This window comes from Nomascus leucogenys, chromosome 1a (genome assembly GCF_006542625.1).
Source record: "Nomascus leucogenys isolate Asia chromosome 1a, Asia_NLE_v1, whole genome shotgun sequence".
NCBI classification, from domain to species: domain Eukaryota; kingdom Metazoa; phylum Chordata; class Mammalia; order Primates; family Hylobatidae; genus Nomascus; species Nomascus leucogenys.
Window position 1 is genome coordinate 8,394,486 of NC_044381.1, and position 22,072 is coordinate 8,416,557.

A 22,072-nucleotide genomic window follows, 5' to 3' on the forward strand; every position below is an offset into this window, starting at 1 on the left:
GTGCTATATGACTGTTTACCACAGAGCACACTTAGTTCCCTTTGTGGTGGATATTAATAATTAGGTAGATAAGATAACTCAGGCTGTGGGTGTTAGCCTCTTTCCCTAGCCATACCTGTACTTGTCTTATTATCAAGGTGACTGTGGTGGGAGGAATGGAGGTTATACATGGATCAGCAACATGGACCTCCACTTTGCTTACCTCTTGTAGGCAAAGACCAATTAGGCATTAGTCACTAATGAGTGTCCAGTCTGCCAGCAGCAGAGAACATTAAACCATCAATATGTCACCACTCCCAAGCAATGCGAGAAGGTTAATTAAATTGTACTACTTTTATCATGGAATAAATAGCTCTTTGTTCTCAGTGGAAAAGATGCATATTTTGGGTATGAATTTGTCTTTGAAGGTTCTGTCAAAACTATTCATAGATTTCCAAAATGTCCTATTTAATGTTTCAGTTAAACATTCAGTGTTAGTGTTGTCCATAAAAGTTATTTAACATGGAATTTACTAGTCATATTATGATGCTCACCCTGAATAACTTGACCTTATAGGATAGTAGAATATTTTTCTGAAGACTACGTTATGGTACCAAATGTACGGAACTATTTTGCAGGGCTGGAGTAAAACACTTCACGATGCAGTATATGCTTTGAATCAGTGACCAATACATGCTCCTTTTTCTCTCACAGACAAGCTTTATAGGTCCAGGAACCAGGGGTAGAAATGGGAATAGTTGCTCTCTGTTACCCCTGTAAACCAAAAACAAATTCTAAGGCCCCTCAACCATCTGAATGTCCTGTCGGCCAAGGACATTCCAGAGTTAACGTAAAAAACTAGTTCAGGCCATGATGGAAGAGGGGATCAAACATGCCTCATTGTACCCCCCTCCCTTTTGGAATTCAAGAAAAGTTGACCAGTGTTTAACATCAACACACACTTAAGTCTAATAAGAAATATTCACAATCTATTCCCTCTGAAGCCTGCTATATGGAGGCTTCATCTGTGTGATACAACTGTGGTCTTTACAACTGCTTATGGTAACCCAGAAATTCCTTTCTATAGATAATAACTCTCTCAAACAATTGCCAGTCAGAAAATTTTCAAATTTACCTATGCCCAGGAAGCCCCCTGCTTCAAGTTGTTCCACCCTTTCAGATGGAACCAATGTAAATCTTATATGTATTGACTGATAAGTTATGTGTCCCTAAAATGTATAAAAACAAGCTGCAACCAGGCCACCTTGGGCACATGTCGTCAGAACCCCCTGAATCTGTGTCACAAACGCATCCTTAGTGTTGACAAAATCAACTTTCTAAATTGACAGAGACCTGTCTCAGGTACTTTTGGGTTTATACCCTTAATAATCCTCTGGCAAAGTTTGTCCCCACCACTTTTAACTTACAGTTCTTACCTGACAAAATAAGACATATCATAGGACACAACAATGATTCACTAAACTGGAAGTTGACACTATTAACTGGCCGTTATGAGCTCTTCATGCCAATGAACCAACAGGCAAAGAAGAGGGTCATTTTTATAGAAGAGGATTAATCCTATCAAGGGAAAATTGGATTGTTCCTACACAAGGGCAGGAAGAAGTATGTCTGGAAAACAGGAGGTTTTTTGAGTGTCTCTTAATATTTTCCCATGTCTTGTGTTAAAGGTAATGTGAAATTGTAACAATCTAAATAGGCAGGATCACTAATGCCACAGGCCTAAAAGGAATAAATATTTGGGTCATACTGCCTTTGCTACAGTAGGCAGATAGCCAGGCACCAGCAGGGCAGGAGAGGGTTCCCTCAGCCTCACCAGGAATGTCAGGTGATGTCAGGTGATGGTCAGGCAGTTGTCACACTGCCCCTCTAAAATAATAATTGGTTGCAGCCAGGGCCAGGAAAAGACAGTTTGCCAATGGATAAAAATACCTGTAGCTGGTGATCAGCAGCTTCCCAATAAGATCTCAGGAAATGAGTGAGTGGCCTTGAGCATGCAAATTAAGAGGCAAAATGGTGGAGTTTAACTGGTGTATGACCTTCCCGGGGCATTCCACTGGAAAAGGGAAAAATGCCTCAGATAAGCATGTGTACATCATCAGTAAACACACGGTGCATACTCACCTCCCAAGTGCTAGCAGGCCACCGTACACACAGGCAACCCACCCTAAGGGAAGAATGAAGGGAAAGGGGACTCATGATGCTGGAAGTAGGCCAGCATATAAAAACTGAAGTCCAAGATCATTTATTTTTTTTTTTTTTGAGACGGAGTCACGCGCTGTCGCCCGGGCTGGAGTGCAGTGGCGCAATCTCGGCTCACTGCAAGCTCCGCCTCCCGGGTTCACGCCATTCTCCTGCCTCAGCCTCTCCGAGTAGCTGGGAGTACAGGCGCCCGCCACCACGCCCGGCTAATTTTTTGTATTTTTAGTAGAGACGGGTTTCACCGTGCCTCGATCTCCTGACCTCGGGATCCGCCCGCCTCCCCCAATGCTGGGATTACAAGCGTGAGCCACCGCGCCCGGCCCTGAAGTCCAAGATTAATTGGGGCACTTGATCTCCAAGATGCCCACTTGGGCCTCTTCCAAGTATACTTTATTTCCTTTTCATTCCTGCTCTAAAGCTTTTTAATAAACTTCTACTCCTGCTCTGAAACTTGCCTTGGTCTCTTCTGCCTTATGCCTCTCAAGTTCTTTCTTCTGAGGAGGAAAGAATGGACCTTGCTGCAGACCTGTGTGGATTTGCCACAGGTATGTCAGTGAAAAGAGTCAAAGTCTGTAAAATATTTGAAGAAATTTATTCTGAGCCAAATATGAGTAACCATGGTCCATGACACAGCCATCAGGAGGTCCTGAGAACATGCACCCAAGGTGGTCGGGGCACAGCTTGGTTTTTATATTTTAGGGATGCATGAGACATTAATCAAATACATTTAAGAAATACACTGGTTTGGTCCAGAAAGGTGGGAAAACTCAAAGTGGAGGTTTCCAGGCTGTGGGTAAATGTAAACATTTTCTGATTGACAATTGGTTGAGTTTATCTAAAAATCTGGGATGATAGAAGGGAAATGTTCAGCTTAAGATAAAAGATTGTGGAGACCAAGGTTCTTCTGAAGTTTTATAGTGGCTGCCCTAAGAGACAATAGATGACAAATGCTAGACTCTTAATCTCTTTAGGATTGCAAGGGCCTGGAAGAAAAACATCTAGCTATGTTAACAGAGATTCTTTACAGATGCAAATTTTCCCCCACAGAAGACAGCTTTGCAGGGCCATTTCAAGATACGGCAAAGAAATATATTTTGGGTTAAATTTTTTTTTTTTGACACGGAATCTTGCTCTTGTAGCCTAGGCTGGAGTGCAGTGGTATTCGGCTCACTGCAACCTCCACCTATTGGGTTCAAGTGATCCTCCTGCCTCAGCCTCCCAAGTAGCTGGGATTACATGCGCATGCCACCACGCCCAGCCAATTTTTGTATTTTTAGTAGAGATGGAGTTTCACCATGTTGGCCAGGATGGTCTTGAACTGCTGACCTCAGGTGATCCACCCACCTCGGCCTCCCAAAGTGCCGGGATTACAGGCATGAACCACTGTGCCCAGCTGGGATAAAATATTTTGACTTTCTTCTTTATCATATAATGTTATGCCAGAGTCAGACTGGAAAGTAAGTCATGATATATATGGCTAAATAAAACCCATCTGATGAGAATTTATGGTTTCTAGGGCATGACTCTCCAGACCTTTCAGATAGGAATTTGGGCAAGATAAAAATATCAGAGCTTAGTTCTCAGGTAACACCATCAAATAAGTGTGATGTTTTGTGTTTTGACTCGACTGGGCCATAGAGTGAACAGATGTTTGGCCAAACATTATTCTGGGTGTGTTTGTGAGGGTGTTTCTGGATGAGATTACCATTTGAATTGGTAGGCTGAGTGAAGTTGATTGCCTTTTCTAATGTTGGTGGGCATCATTCAATCAACTAAAGACCAGAATAGAACAAAAAGCCTGACTTCTTGAGCTGGACATTCATCTTTTCCAGCCTTTAGACTTGGACTGAAACATTGGTTCTTCTTGGGTCTTGAGCATGTTATTGTTCAGCCTAGAACTTACAACATTTGCTCTCCTGGGTCTCCAGTATGCCAACTGCAGATTGTAAGATTTGTCAGCCTTCATAATCAGATGGACCAATTCTGTATAATAAATCTCTGTCACACTCTTTCTCTCCCCCTAAACAAAGACACACATGCGTGTACACATATGTGTGTATGTGTTTGTATATATTTATATATAGAGTATCTATCTGTCTGTCTATCTATCTATCTATCTATCTATCTATCTATCTATCTATCTATCCATCAGTTCTACTTTTTTGAAGAATACTCATAGAGCAAGAAACCATGATCAGTTAAGGTGCTTGCTGAAGGAAAATATAATAACTAATTAAACATTATTCTTTTACTTCAGAGCAGCCTAGGAGAGGAAAAGGCTAACTTCTCATGACTTTCCTTTGTTTCACATTGCCCACCAATAACATTCAAGGCTGCCTTCTTAGTTAAATAAATTTATTTGTAAGAGACAGAATCCCACATGGAGAGGCCTAGGTGAAAAGGGATTTATTCCAGCAGTTTCCAATGGAAAACAATTATAAAAGGTATGGCTAGTCCTTGGGGGAACAGCAAATCCACTTTGAATCATCTGTGCTTGGTTTGGGGTTACGTGGTTTCTTATCCTTTTTCATCTTCACGCATCTGCTTTATCCTCTCTGCAACCAAGATTTTCTCCTTTTCTCAGGCTTTTCCATGATGCTATCAGGGCTGACGCAAAGGATTTCTTAGGATAAATGAACTTTTTGCTCATTCCTATGTGTCCCAAGTCCCAGTTCTCAGAAAAGAGAATATTATTGGTTGGATCCATTAGCTGTGGTGTGGTTTGGGGTCACTTGATTCCCAGGACTTCCCAGTTTGGTGGTGTGAGTAGATCAGCGAATGTGAGTAGAAGTGAAATAGTGGTCATCTTTAACACCATATTACTCTGTTATGCTTTTTAAATCAATAATTGAATAGCTGGCCTGCTTCTCTATGGGCCAATGTTCAAGTTTTTCCTCCTTAGAGCACCTTCCAATATGGCTGTGTATCCAGCCTCATTTTCCCTTTATACCCTTAGTGGCCCCCCCTTTTGGTGATGGGACTCCTTTACTCATCTACTTTGGGGGTTCATATTTAAAAAGCAGTTCCCTCATCGTGCTGTATTAAACCTAGTCCTTGGCACATGTGAGATGAGCCCAGTGCATGCAACAGAATAATGGTTGCAATGATGAAATGGTGATGGTGGCACAGGTAGTGACAGACCAAGGCCAGCACTCAGAAGGTTAGCCACGGAGCTACACCCCATCCCATCAAAGGAAGTTTTTGGGTACTGATGGGTGAGCACTTCAGAAAGAATGGCCCATTGATAGCAAAACTGAATGACCCTGGTGCCATATTTATTATTACATAATTTTTATCCACAGATTCCAAGCGATTGTTTTTCTCTCCTAGGCTGCTCTTCCATATGTGTGTGTGTGAATATTCTTAATGTTAACAGCTGCTGAGTGTGTGTAGGCGGCATGCAGAGAAGGAGTCAGATGAGGCCAGCTTAGCTGGCAGTGCATCACTAGGGGGATTCTGATGAAGCCGGAGCCCTACTGTATGTCATATTGGAATCAAACCTCCTATTGCTGAAAATCACAGTGTCTCTGATCTCAGAGTTATCAGATAAGCTGCCAGAGAGTAACATCTTAGATATTCATTTAATAGGAGGCAGGGACATTGATAGAGCTGTCTTGCTTTGAAAATTTCTACAAGAAGGCAGAGCTGAACACATGAATGACAAAACTATGGTAGGAGCACCAGAGAGATAGAAGCTAAAAGTATGGCAGAAACAAAGGATGAGAGGCTCTTTGAAGTGTATTCTCTTTTAAGAGCATTAAACAAACACCTGGCAGGACTGCAGACCCCTAATTATTTTCTGGCTCTGTGCTCACAAACAAGTACCATGTGAAAAGCAAAGCATCTTCAGCATGAGAAAAGAGAAAAGAATGATTACAAGAAAGCACAGAAATATTCTAGAAATTATTCTGACTGCCACTTGCCCCAAGCACCAGGCACTGTGCTTGTTCTTGGGATACAAAGGCGAATGATGTGCAGGCCTGCCCTCCAGAAGCTATGACAATACTAATCATGACAGTATTCCATCCTTAGTCTCAACAGTTATGGTTTCCCTCTTCACTCCCACTGCCATCATCCCAGGCCTGTTTCCATCATCTCATACATGAGTCACTGAAAAATCTGCAGGGGTCACCTTTCCATCCTTTCCATTGAACACTGTGCTAATGTTATCTCTTCCCATATTTATCACATTATTCTTCTGCTCAAGAACCACCAGAGATCTTCCTACTACGTATTGGATAAAATCTGAATACTTTAGCCTTATGTTCAAGACCCTGCTTAATAGAGCATTTCCCAACCCATCCACATAAACAGCCTCACCTTCTTTCCATACCATCCTCCTGCTTCACTGAGGGGACCCTTTTATTGTCCTACCTGAATAATGCTGTTACCATTAAAAGTAAGATATTGACATCCATATCTTCAAATACTGAAGAATTTTTCTCCGGCCTTTCTTTGACTGAATTCCCTTTTTACTCTTCTATTCTCCTTGGCATGTGGAATGTACATTTGTAGTAATAAAGACACCTGAATGGCAGGATATTTACTTACTGGAATGAATGTTGGCCAATTTTAATATGACCTAAATGTGTTGATATGTTGTACAGGCAAACACTGTCTCAAAAATATATTGCTTCTATTTCTATGTGCACTTTCTAACTTCTATGCCTTTATATATAATATTACATTTGCTTAAAAATATTCCTGACATCTTTTTGGCCTATTCATCCCAATTCCACTGATTGACAATTGTATTCAGTCAATTGGCAAATATGTATTTGTAACCTGTGCCTACTTAGGTCACATTTGCCTAGAATTTGAAATTAGATCAAACTGACATTAAACATGTGTGTTTTCATGGTGTCTTGTATCACCAGTTAACGCAGGACTTTGAGGTCCGTGGACAACCCCCTTTTTTTCTTTCAAAGGGGCCTTGTCTTTGTTTGGACTGCTATAACAATACGCTATCAACTAGATAGCTTATAAACAACAAAAATTAGGTTGGTGTAAATGTAATTGCAGTTTTCAACATTACTTTTAATGGCAAAAACCACAGTAACTTTTGCATCAACCTAACATTTCTGAACTGTGGTTCTAGAGCCTGGAAAGTCCAAGATCAAGGAGCAAGAAGATTCTGTGTCTGGTAAGAACCTGATTATGGCTTATGGATGGTACCTTCTTACTGTGTTCTCACATGGTGGAACAGGCTAACTAGCCTTTTAGAGTATTTTTTATAAGGGCTCTAAAATCCCATTCATGAGGGCTCTATCCTCATGACCTAATCACCTCCCAAAGGTTCTTACTTCCTATTACCATTGTATTTATGATTAGGTTTCAACATACGATTTTAAGGGGGACACAAACATTTAGGCCACAGACGTTCTCACTAATGTTCTCAAAAACAAGTTTTGTCAGTTATAATTTCCCTTTCCTGGTTCTGGACCCACTTTGCTAGATGCTGCCATTTCCTTCAGGCACTACCCACCTCCCCTGAAAACTTCTGCTCCAAACAGGCATTGCTGCCTAAAGCTGGAACGTTGCTGCTTCCTTCAGGTTCTCCTGCTGACTGATCAGCATTGCCCTCCTTTTCTGGGCTCTACCCCCCTTGTCAGTGTCGTTGCTCTGGAGATCTTGATGTGCCAGAGCCACAGTTGTCTTTTAGCATAGACGTAGAAAATGCCTCAGTCACTTGCCATGTTGTTATCTTCTCTTAGGATAATACCAAAGCAATGTGGCTTTTATTCCAAAGTCTTTCTGGTTGAACTAATTGCACAAACTATCATCAAAGTCAACCATACCTTAGGAGTCTGGATGCAGGGTAAATCTGGGTAAATAATGACACCATAACATGAGACAAGTCCTGCCTGTCTTCTAAGGAAGTTCTCAAATTCCTCATGAGAATGGTATCTCAATGGCCTGCTCCACAAGTTCACCCCTGTTAACCAGAGAGATCACAATGCTATTTGGGGAGCATCATATGCTAAAACATGAACCAAGCCATACATTTATTTAATGGCTTTGATCACTGAGTAGCTATGTGACTTTAGTCACAGTACTTAATCTCCCTGGGTTTAAATTTGATCACTGAAATTACATCTAAAGTCTTTTTGAGTGCTAAAATTCTATGCTTTAAACATTTGGCTGGTTTTCACTTCTGGGTGTGATGGACTAAAACCCTATGAAATGATTGTTTCATGCAGAAAACACTTATACAACTTGGTCATAAAAAGTGCCCACATGAAGGCACTATATGAAGAATGAAAAGCAGACAGACTTTCATGGGGGAGTGTACACTGTCTTGGAGAAAGAGAGACAGAGTCCTATACAATTGTCCCATCTCCATTGCTTTTAGACTACAGCTAAGTGTAGCATTTGTGATGCACAAAACTAGTAGGCTACAAGTGGGAAAATCTGCCATCTTTCAGGTATGAAATACAAGAAAAGCAAAGCTGTGGAGATGAATGCTGAGGAGAGTGGGAGCAGGAAAGAGCCAGTGAAGTCATTCTTACATTCTATTTACTCATGTCTTTGACCTTAAACTACACATGTATGGAACAGACTAAGAAGTTTAGCCAAAAACAAGAAAAATCTGAACTGAGACCAAGGCTGAAATCCTGAAGGTACTGAAGAGAGAAACGGAAGCAGACAGGCCCTGGTGGAAAGTGTAAACTGATAATAGGGGAGAGAAGGTAGAAACTGTACAAGTAGGTTCCATCTCTGCAGCCCTTAGACCATATCTAGATCCATTTCATGGTGGTGAACACAACAGAGGCAAAAACATACATACAGTTGGACGCAGTGGCTCACGCCTGTAATCCCAGCACTTTGGGAGGCTGAGGTGGGCGGATCACCTGGGGTCGGGAGTTCAAGGTCAGACTGGCCAACATGGTGAAATCCCATCTCTACTCAAAACACAAAAATTAGTCAGGTGTGGTGGCGCACACCCGTAATCGCAGCTACTCAGGTGGCTGAGGCGTGAGAATCACTTGAACCCAGGAGGAGGAGGTTGCAGTGAGCCGAGAGCATGGCACTGAACTCCAGCCTGGGCAACAGAATGAGAACCTGTCTCAAAAAGAGAGAAAAAACAAACAAACAAACCAACATAGAATAACCTGCAACCTTGTGGCCTGGGAATTCTAAAAAGAGAAGCCAGGAAGCCATGAATGATGAAGAGATTTGGGGTATACCACAAAGCAAAGAGCCAGAGAAGGGACCCTCAAACTCTGTTTACTCACATCTTTACTTGACCCTTCAACTACTTATGTGTAAAACAGATTCAAAGCAGCCCATCTGAAGACACTGAGCTAGCTGCAGGAGTTTTGTTTTGTTTTGTTTTGTTTTTTCCATACCCCAGTGGTGCCTGATATGCCAGTGAGACAGAACCGTTCACTTCCCTGGAGGGGGTGCTGAGCCAGGGAACCAAGTGGTTTTGCTCAGCAGATTCTACCCCTGTGGAGCCCAGCAAGCTAAGATCCACTGGCTTGAAATTCTCGCTGCCAGCACAGCAGCGTGAAGTTGACGTGGGATGCTTGAGCTTGCGGCAGGGCGGGGGGTGGGGCTTCTGCCATTACTGAGGAGTGATTAGGTGGTTTTCTTCTCACACTGTAAAAAAAGCCTCTGGGAATTTCGAACTGGGAGGAGCCCACTGCAGCTCGGCAAAGCTGCTGTAGCCAGACTACATCTCCAAATTCCTCCTCTCTGGGCAGGGCATCACTGAAAGAAAGGCAGTAGCCCCAGTCAGGAGCTTATAGATAAAACTCCCATCTCCCTGGGACAGAGCATCTGGGGGAAGGGGCACCTGTGGGTGCAGCTTCACCAGACTTAAACGTTCCTGCCTGCTGGCTCTGAAGAGAGCAGCAGAACTCCCAGTACAGCGTTTGAGCTCTGCTAATGGACAGACTGCCTCCTCAAGTGGTCCTTGACCCACGTGCCTCCTGACTGGGAGACACCTCATACAGGAGAGCTCCAGCTGGTATCTGGCCGGTGCCCCTCTGGGACGAAGCTTCCAGAGGAAGAAACAGGCCGCAATCTTTGCCATTCTGTAGCCTCTGCTGGTGATACCCAGGCAAACAGAATCTTGAGTGTACCTCTAGCAAACTCCAGCAGACCTGTAGCAGAGGGGCCTGAATGTTAGAAGGAAAACTAACAAACAGAAAGGAATAGCATCAACATCAACAAAAAGAACATCCACATGGAAACCCCATCTGAAGGTCACCAACATCAAAGACCAAAGGTAGATAAATCCAGGAAGATGAAGAAAAACCATCGCAAAAAGGCTGAAAATTCCAAAAACCAGAACTCCTCTTCTCCTCCAAAGGATCACAACCCCTCGTCAGCAAGGGAACAAAACTGGACGGAGAATGAGTTTGACAAATTGACAGAAGTAGGCTTCAGAAGGTGGGTAATAACAAACTTCTCCAAGCCAAAGGAATATGTTCTAACCCAATGTGAGGAAGCTAAGAACCTGGAAAAAGGGTTAGAGGTATTGCTAACTAGAATAACTAGTTTAGAGAAGAAGATAAATGACCTGAGGGAGCTGAAAAACGCAGCACAAGAACTTCATGAAGCATATACAAGTATCAATAGCGAAATCGATCAGGTGGAAGAAAGGATATCAGAGATTGAAGATCAACTTAATGAAATAAAGCATGAAGACAAGATTAGGGAAAAAAGAATGAAAAGGAACAAATGAAGCCTCCAAGAAATATGGGACTATGTGAATAGGCCAAACCTAAGTTTGATTGGTGTACCTGAAAGGGATGGGGAGAATGGAACCAAGCTGGAAAACACTCTTCAGGATATTATCCAGGAGAACATCCCCAACCTAGCAAGACAGGCCAACACTCAAATTCAGGAAATACAAAGAACACCACAAAGATACTCCTCTAGAAGAGCAACCCCAAGACACATAATTGTCAGTTTCACCAAAGTTGAAATGAAGGAAAAAATATTAAGGGCATCCAGAGAGAAAGGGCAGGTTACTTAGAAAGGAAAACCCATCAGACTAACAGCAGATCTCTGCAGAAACCCTACAAGCCAGAAGAGAGTGAGGGCCAATATTCAACATTCTTAAAGAGAAGAATTTTCAACCCAGAATTTCATATCCAGCCAAAGTAAGCTTCATAAATGAAGGAGAAATAAAATCCTTTACAGACAAGCAAACGCTGAGAGATTTTGTGACCACCAGGCCTGCCTTACAAGAGCTCCTGAAGGAAGTGCTAAATATGGAAAGGAAAAACTGGTACCAGCCACTGCAAAAACAAACCAAATTGTAAAAGCTATTGACACTATGAAGAAACTGCATCAACTAATGGGTAGAATAACTAGCTAGCCTCATAATGGCAGGATCAAATTCACACATAAAAATATTAAGCTTAAATGTAAATGGGTTAAATGCCCCAATTAAAAGGCACACACTCGCAAATTGGATAGAGTCAAGGCTCATTGGTGTGCTGTGTTCAGGAGACCAATCTCATGTGCGAAGACACACATAGGCTCAAAATAAAGGAATGGAGGAAGATTCACCAAGCAAAAAAAAAAAACAAAAAAAAAAAAAAAAAAAAAAAAAAAAAAAAAAAACAAAAAAAACCAGGGCTTGCAATCCTAGTCTCTGATAAAACAGACTTTAAACCAACAAGGATCAAAAAAGACAAAGAAGGGCATTATATAATGGGAAAGGGATTAATGCAACAAGAAGAGCTAACTATCCTAAATATATATGCACCCAATACAAGAGTACCCAGATTCATAAAGCAAGTTCTTAGAGACCTACAAAGAGACTTAGACTCCCACACAATAATAGTGGGAGACTTTAACACCCCATTGTCAATATTAGATCAAAAAGACAAAAAATTAACAAAGATTTTCAGGACTTGAACTCAGCTCTGGACCAAGTGGACCAAATAGACATCTACAGAACTCTCCACCCCAAATCAACAGAATATATTCTTCTCAGCACCACATCGCACTTATTCTAAAATTGGCCACATAATTGGAAGTAAAACACTCTTCAGCAAATGCAAAAAAACGGAAATCATAACAAATAGTTTCTCAGACCACAGTGCAATCAAGTTAGAACTCAGGATTAAGAAACTCACTCAAAAGCGCTCGACTACATGAAAACTGAACAGCCTGCTCCTGAATGACTACTGGGTAAATAATGAAATTAAGGCACAAATAAATAAGTTATTTGAAACCAATGAGAACAAAGACACAACGTACCAGAATCTCTGGCACACAGCTAAAGCAGTGTTTAGAGAGAAATTTATAGCACTTAATGCTCGCAAGAGAAATCAGGAAAGATCTAAAAATCGACACCCTAACATCACAATTAAAAGAACTAGAGAAGCAAGAGCAAACAAATTCAAAAGCTAGCAGAAGGCAAGAAATAACTAAGATGAGAGCAGAACTGAAGGAGATAGAGACACACAAATCCTGTCAAAAAATCAATGAATCCAGGAGCTGGTTTTTTGAAAAAAATTAACAAAATAGATAGACTGCTAGCCAGACTAATACAGAACAAAAGAGAGAAGAATCAAATAGACCCAATAAAAAGTGATAAAAGGGATATTACCACTGATCCCACAGAAATACAAACTACCATCAAAAAATACTATAAACACCTCTATGCAAATAACCAAGAAAATCTAGAAGAAATAGATAAATTCCTGGACACATACCCCCTCCCAAAACTGAACCAGGAAGAAGTTGAATCACTGAGTAGACCAATAACAAGTTCTGAAATTGAGGCAGTAATTAATAGACTACCAACCCAAAAGAGCCCAGGATGAGATGGATTCACAGCCAAATTGTAACAGAGGTACAAAGAGGAGTTGGTACCATTCCTTCTGAAACAATTCCAAACAATAGAAAAAGAGAGACTCCTCCCTAACTCATTTTATGAGGCCAGCATCATCCTGATACCAAAACCTGGCAGAGACACAACAACAACAAAAATATTTCAGGCCAATATCCCTGATGAGCATCGATGCAAAAATCTTCAATAAAATACTGGCAAACCGAATCCAGCAGCACATCCAAAAGCTTATCCACCAGGATCAAGTTGGCTTCCATCACATAAACAGAACCAATGCCAAAAATCATGTGATTATTTTAATAGATGCAGAAAAGGCCTTTGATAAAATTCAACATTTCTTCATGCTAAAAACTATCAATAAACTAGGTATTGATGGAATGTATCTCAAAATAATAAGAGCTATTTATGACAAACCCATAGCCAATATCATATTGAACTGGCAAAAGCTGAAAACATTCCCTTTGAAAACGGGCATAAGACAAGGATGCCCTCTCTCACCACTCCTCTTCAACACAGTATTGGAAATCCTGGCCAGGGCAATCAGGCAAGAGAAAGAAATAAAGGGTATTCAAGTAGGAAAAGAGAAAGTCAAATTGTCTCTGTTTGGAGATGACATGATTGTATACTTAGAAAACCCCATTGTTTCAGCCCCAAAACTCCTTAAGTTGATAAATAATTCAGCAAAGTCTCAAGATACAAATCAATGTGCAGAAATCACAAGCATTCCTATACACCAATAATAGACAAGCAGAGAGCCAAATCATGAGTGAACTCCCATTCACAAGTTTTACGAGGAGAATAAAATACCTAGGAATACAACTTACAAGTGACATGAAGGACCTCTTCAAGGATAACTACAAACCAGTGCTCAAGGAAATGGGAGAGGGCACAAACAAATGGAAAAACATTCCATGCTCGTTGTAGGAAGAATCAATATCATCAAAATGGCCATACTGTCCAAAGTAATTCATAAATTCAATGCTATTTCCATTGAGCTACCACTGACTTTTTTCACAGAACTAGAAAAAAACTATTTTAAATTTCATATGGAACCAAAAAAGAGCCTTTATAGCCAATACAATCCTAAGCAAAAAGAACAAAGCTGGAGCCATCATGCTACCTGACTTCAAACTATATTACAATGCTACAGTAACCAAAACAGCATGGTACTGGTACCAAAACAGATATATAGACCAATGGAACAGAACTGAGGCCTCAGAAATAACACCACACATCTACAACCATCTAATCTTTGACAAACCTCACAAAAACAAGCAATGGAGTAAAGGATTCCCTATTTAATAAATGGTCTTAGGAAAACTGGCTAGCCATATGCAGAAAACAGAAACTGGACCCCTTCCTTACACCTTATACAAAAATTAACTCAAGATGGATTAAACACTTAACTGTATGACCTAAAATCATAAAAACCCTAGAAGAAAACCTAGGCAATATCATTCAGGACATAGACATGGGCAAAGAGTTCATGACTAAAACACCAAAAGCAATGGCAACAAAAGCAAAAATTGACAAATGGCATCTAATTAAAGAGCTTCTACACAGCAAAAGAAACTATCATCAGAGTGAGCAGGCAACCTACAGAATGGAGAAAATATTTACAGTCTATCCATCTGACAAAGTGCCAATATCCAGAATCTACAAGGAACTTAAACAACTTTACAAGAAAAAAAAAAAACCATCAAAAAGTGGGTGAAGGATATAAACAGGCACTTCTCAAAAGAAGACATTTATGCAGCCAATAAACATGAAAAAAAGCTTATTTTCACTGGTCATTAGAGAAATGCAAGTCACAACCACAATGAGATACCATCTCATGCCAGTTAGAATGGCAATCATTAAAAAGTCAGGGAACAACAGATGCTGGAGAGGATGTGGAGAAATAGTAATGCTTTTACACTGTTGGTGGGAGTACAAATTAGTTCAACCATTGTGGAAGACAGTGTGGTAATTCCTCAAGGATCTAGAACCAGAAATACCATTTGACCCAGCAATCCCATTACTGGTTACATACTCAAAGGAATATAAATCATTCTATTATAAAGACACATGCACATGTATGTTTATTGCAGTACTGTTCACAATAGCAAAGACTTGGAACCAACCCCAAATGTCCATCAATGATAGACTGGATAAAGAAAATGTGGCACATATGCACTATGGAATACTATGCAGCCATAAACAGGATGACTTCATGTCTTTTGTAGGGACATGGATGAAGCTGGAAACCATTATTCTCAGCTAACTAACACAGGAACAGAAAACCAAACACTGCATGTTCTCACTCATAAGTGGGAGCTGAACAATGAGAACACTTGGACACAGGGAGTGGAACATCACACGCCAGGGCCTGTTGGGTGATAGAGGGCTAGGGGAGGATAGCATTAGGAGAAATACCTAACGTAGATGTCAGGCTGATGGGTGCAGCAAACCACCATGGCACGTGTATACCTATGTAACAAACTTGCATCTTCGGCATCTGTATCCCAGAACTTAAAGTATAATAAGAAAAGAAAAGAAAAAGAAAGTAAATGGCTGAAAAAAAGATATACCATACAAATGTATGCATAGAAAAGATAAAGTGGTTATATTAATATCAGATAAAATATATTCCAAAATGTGCTGAGAATAAATGGAACACTTTATAATGACAAAAATCATTTCAAAGGGGTATATAACAAATTCTTATACACCATTAATAAAGTTTCAAAAGAAAAGAAGCAAAACTTGATGGAATTAAAGGGGGAAACAGACTATTCTAAAATCATAGATGAAGAATTTAACACTAATCTTTCAGCAATTGATAGAATAACTAGAAAAAAATCAGCAAAAAGATCTAAACACCTCAATTAACCTTTTTGATGTTTGGTATTTATAGAAGATTACACTCAGCAATGTCAGAATGTACATTATTTTTCAGATGCACAAAGTACATTTACTAGGATAGACCATATAGTGAGCTTTAAACAAAAGTCTCAATAAATATAAAAATATTGAACTCATACATATTATGTTCTTTCTTTTTTTTTTTTTTGAGACGGAGTCTTGCTCTGTCGCCCAGGCTGGAGTGCAGTGGCGCAATCTCGGCTCACTGCAAGCTCCGCCTCCCGGGTTCACGCCATTCTCCTGCCTCAGCCTCTCCGAGTAGCTGGGACTACAGGCGCCCGCCACCACGCCCGGCTAATTTTTTGTATTTTTAGTAGAGACGGGGTTTCACCGTGGTCTCGATCTCCTGACCTCGTGATCCGCCCGCCTCGGCCTCCCAAAGTGCTGGGATTACAAGCGTGAGCCACTGCGCCTGGCTGTGTTCTTTCATCACAGTAGAATTAAGCTAGAAATCAATAACATTGAGAGAGTAGAAAAATATAAATACCTAGAAATTAAACAGTACTCTTTGGAATAATTTTTGGGTCAAAAAAATTACAGGAGGGGTTGAAAGTATTTTGAACTGAATTATAATGACAATCCAAAAATGAAAGTTTGTGGGGTGCAACTAATAGCACTTAGAAAAAATTCAGAACTTTAATGCTTGCAGTAGGAAAGAAAGGTCTTAGAACAATGGTCTAATCTTTTATCTAAGAATCTGGAAAAAGAAGCAAAAATTAAATCCAAAGAGCACAGAAGGGAAGAGTAGAAATTAATGAAATAAAAGTAGAAAAATATTAGATAATAATCAATGAAACCAAAAGCTGGTTCTTTGAGGGAAAAAATAATAAAATAGATACACTTTTAGCTGTACTGATCAAGACAAAAATAAAAAAAATGCAGAAATTACAAATATCAAGATAAAAAGAGAGGACATTCCTGCAGCTCCTTCAGACATTGGAAGCAGAATAATGAAATATTACCATGTTATGTTAATGCATTTGGCAATCTAGATAATATAAAAAAATTCTTTGAAAGGTACAAATAACCAAACTGACTCTAGAATAAATAAAAAATTGAACAATCTATATCAACTAAACTGATTTATAATTGAAAAGCCTCCCTCACATAAAACTCCTGAGTTAGATGGCTTCATTGATGAATTACATTAAACATGTATGGAAAAAAATCCCAAACTTATATAAACTGCTTTCAGAAAACAAAGGAAGAGGGAACACTTCCCAACACAGTTTTTAAGTATAGTATTACTCTTTTTTCAAAATCAGATAAAGACATCACAAAAAATAGACCTGAAACTACTATCTCTCATAAACATAGTAAAGTATTTGCAAATAAAACCCAACAATATATAAAAAGATAATATATAATGACCAGGTGGAGCTAATCTTCCAAGTTTGATAAAACATCTGAAAATCCGTCATTACAATTTTACCATTCTAATAGAATGAAGGAGTGAAACTATATAATATTTCAATAGATGAAAAAAATTTAAAAACTTGGACAAATTTTACACACTTTTGCATACAAACTTTCAGCAAACTTGGAATAAAGGGAACATAGTCTGATTTATTACATCTGTGAAAAATCTACCACTAACATCACACTCACTGTAAAAGCCTTAACGTTTTCTATCAAAGATCAGGAAGATTACTTTTATTTAACATAGTATTGGAGGTCTTAGCCAGCTCAGTGAAGTAAGTAAAAGAGATAAAAGGCATACAATTTGGAAAAGAAGAAATAAAACTGTTCTAATTTGCAGATGACATAATCATGCATGTAGAAAGACGTAGATAATCCACAAAAAACTACTAACATAAAAATACTTAGGTATAAATTTTACAAATGATATGCAAGACTTGAATACTGAAACGCTGTGAAGGGAAATTAGAGAGGACCTTAAAAATGGACACACACACACGCACACACACACACACACAAACATACATGTGTCTGTATATCCATATATCATGTTCATAGACCGAAAGACTCAATATATTAAGATAGCAATCCTGCCCGAATTGACCAAGATATGTAATGCAATCCCAAGAGACTTTTTTAAAACAAATAAATTGGGATGCTGATTTAAAAGTTTATATGCAAAGATAAAGAACTAGAATAGCTTAAAGTTTTTTGAAAAAGAACAAAATTGGGGAATTTACACTATCGAATTTCAAAATTTTCTATAAAGCTAAAGTAATCAAAAACTGTGGTATTGGCATACAAATTGATATGTAGATCATGGAACAATATAGAATCTGAAAATAGATGCATACTTATATGGCAAATTGATTTTCAACAAATGTGCCAAGCTATTTTGAACACTTAAATTATTGTATGTATTAAGCTGGAGTACCTTAGACTGCAGTAACAAATGAACTGCCAACTTCAGTGGCTTAAACAAGAATTACATTTCTTGTCTGAGACGGGTATTTGGATTTGTAAGGTAGCTCTCCTCCACAGGAAAATTCAGGGACCCAGGCCAGTGGTGTCTCTGAAATTGCTTCCAAGATCCCTCTGAACATCACTATAGACTTCATATGAAAGGGGAAAGACCATGTATATGAGAGGCCAGATGTATATATTCTTTATAAGCCAGAGCTAGACCTCAGTTACATAGTTACACTCAGCTGGGTTCTGTAGTTGAGCTGTATGCCCAGGATGAATAAAAAGCATATTTTGGTGAAGAACTAATAGTCTTTGGTACAGTATTGAAGAGTATGCAATATAAGTAAATGGACAGTGTAAATGGAAGAAATAAGTAAATGATAAATGAATAACATCTACGTTAATAATTTCAACAATCTTCATTGGACATATGCCAATATAATTCTGGAGATATTGCTACCAAGGGAAATGATTACCAACCTAGTGAAGATGAGAATGATAGAATACAGTATTACCCAGTGAATCTGCATCTAATGCAATATTCCTTTTATTTTCTTCCTAGGTCCTAAACCTAGGAGGTGTATGTCATATGCGATACACATAGGCAGCGTAACTGATTATGAAGATGTGATCATGGTATCTTGAAGGAAACTGTCAGGCTACAAGTTATATAGCCATCAGTTATGTAATTGACTCCTGAATAGATACTGTCTTTGATGACCTGTTTGTGGAGGGCCTAATAATACCATTTTTTCATGTATCTGAATGTATCAAGCACTACTTCTAAAGCATGGTTACTGCTAATTTCAGTTAGTGCTTGTGAATGAATAAATCAGACAGACATTGCTATTAGTACTCTTGTTTTTTCTTCCCAAATTCGCAAAGTAAGAAATTACTTTATATGAGGAGAACCTAATTTCTGTTTTACTACTTCTGTTTGTAAGAGGAACAGAAATTAAGTTCTGAAAAATCCCAAAATATTATGAAAAGAAATACAAAGGCAAAATAAATCCTGGAGACCTGGTAATAATTAATGTTGTCGTGTATCTTCTGTGTGTGTGTGTGTGTGTGTGTGTGTGTGTGTGTGTGTGTGTGTGTATGTATAGATGGCCAAGTGAGAAAAACAGAGAAATTCCAGGTTATGTCAAGGGAGACATTAGATCATAAATTCTTATTGTTGCAAAATGATATCATCAATTCTTAATGAAAAATGATAACAGAGCACCTTCTAATGCCTGACTGCTATTCAAATCTCAGGTGTAATACCTGGAAAAAAATCTTGAAGAGGCTGCAAAAATCTAAGAAAGCACTGCCTGAGTTGTCCTAGTTTACAAATGGCGTGGTTGAGATAAAGCAGTCTCTTTCCTAAAATCTTCAAAGGGCCATGGATATATAGAAGGTAATACAGGAGTCTGCTATGACTCACTTTCCTAATATGGAAGTTCAAGAAAAAGAAATGTTATTTATCAAGCATCTATGTGTGTTAGAAAATGTGCTTGCAGCTTTGTATGTATTTTCACTTACTACCCTTCAAACCACCATGCAAATGAGAAATTACCTCTCATTTTAAAGTGCAAACATTAAGGCTCAGACGAGGCTAAATAATTTGATTGCTGGGTTTCTATTTGCAGATTTGCCTGATTCCAAATCCCAGTTTATTCTATCATAAATCTCAATAGAATAAAAAACAGTAGGTTATTTGTATCTACTTTCCCATGGAATAGGCACAAGCCTTCCCTTCCTATTAGGCTAGCTCCAACTTAAATAGAAAGCTTTCCCACCCCTGCCTGGCCATTCCTTAACCTTCCCTTTGTTCTTAACCATGGCTGCTTTCACACAGGCTTTGCCTCCACAGAAGTTGACAGGAGTTGGGTAGAAGCTGTTCTCTTTAGCTGTGACAGAAACTCTTCAGATGCCCGAGTCCCCACTCCTCCCTATTACTTCTTGCCATGGTTGCTGAGTGCTTATGGCTCTTAATCATCCTGCTTTTACCATTGCTTTTCTCATAAAAGAGTTAAGAGAGCTCTGAGATAGTTATTGTTCCCTTGTTCCTATCAAAAGTAGGAAATAAAATGCAGGCTGAGGGAGCCACCCATTCCACTGAGCTGGCCTCACTCATTTATGTTATCTGCCTGCCCAGGAGGCATTTGAGTTTTGGATTCCTGAGATAGAAATATTCTGTGAGCCTTTCAAGGTGACAACTAGCTTTGTCTGATAAACTTATCTCTATTAATATGATGAGGCGGGGAATCCTCTCTGCCATGTTTTATCTGAGTGTCTTCTTTTTCTCTACATTTCGTGTTTGTCTAAAGTAGTAGTCTCCTAATAGTGGATCAGCCAGACTGACTGCATCCAGACATCTGGAAAACTGGTTAAAAATTTAGATGGATTCCCTAAGCCCTGGCTATAGAGATTCTGATTCAGTAGGTCTAAGATAGGGTCTGGGAAAACATTTCTTAAAAAACTTTCCAGGCAAATCCTATGGGCAGTCATGTTTCGGAAGCACAGACAAAGGAACAACTCTTCACGGAAGTGTACTTCAGGACAGGTAGAAGGCGAGCGTGGAAGAACATTTAGGGGAGGCCAGGAGTCGCAGTTGCCATAGGAATTCCATTTGCCCGAACTGCCAGACATGTGGAATGAACCCTAATGATCAGTTCCATATGATAGACATCATGGTTAGTTATTCTCCCTTGCCATCCCACACACACTCTGGGCTAGGTAAGGCTCTGTTTCTACAAACTCTAAGAAAAAACAGATTCTGGTGGCTTACAGAGAAATAACAGCTTCCAAAAGCACTCATCATATAGACAGGGACTATTCTCTCTCTTTCTTTCTTTCTTTTTTTTTTGAAATAGAGTCTCGCCCTGTTGTTCAGGCAATCTCAGCTCACTGCAACATTCGCCTCCCAGGTTCCAGTGATTCTCATACCTCAGCCTCCCAAGTAGCTAGGATTACAGGTGTGGGCCCCTACACCCTGCTAATTTTTTGTGTTTTTGTTATGTGGGCTAGGCTGGTCTCAAACTCCTGGCCTCAAGTGATCTGCCTGCCTCGGCCTCCCAAAGTGCTGGGATTACAGGAGTGAACCACTGCGCCTGGCCCTCTTTTTTTATAATTATTTTTCTTTTTTACTATATTTGCTTTAAAAAACTACACACACAGAGACATTAGATAGTAGATAAATTCATATTAAAGCATAATTTCTGAAGATTTTGCTTTGTATTCTTCAACTGCAATTGGCATTCATTTAGTACTGAATTTTAGATATGTAGGATCTTGGTAGTGTTCTAGATTAGATGTAGTAACTGTAAATAAAGCTTAACTGAGACTATAATTAAGATATTTAGTTAATATTTAGAGTTAATTATATCCACTTAAGACTTTCACATTCCCCCAGTTAATATGTTATATATAGCTAAAAATATAAAACACTCATTTAACTTGTACTTCACTGCTGGATCCAGCAGCAACAATAAAAAATAAATTATGTGAGCTACCTGGGAAAGGGATTTGGCTGAGGTTGAGTTGAAAAGGTAAAGCTTTAGGTATTAATTTTCACCCTGAGTGAATGCTTGACTGGTGGTTGGCATGCAGGACATCTGTATGAATAAAGCTTTTGAACAAAGAATTTCATTTGGTTAGGTTGAGATGGTCACGGTTTTGGTATTGCCTCATTTTTTTTTTTTTTTTTTTTTTTGAGCCAATGGTACCCAGGAGATAAAAGCACAGTAGTTAAAAGGAATGGAGGTTTTAAGTCTTCACTTTCAA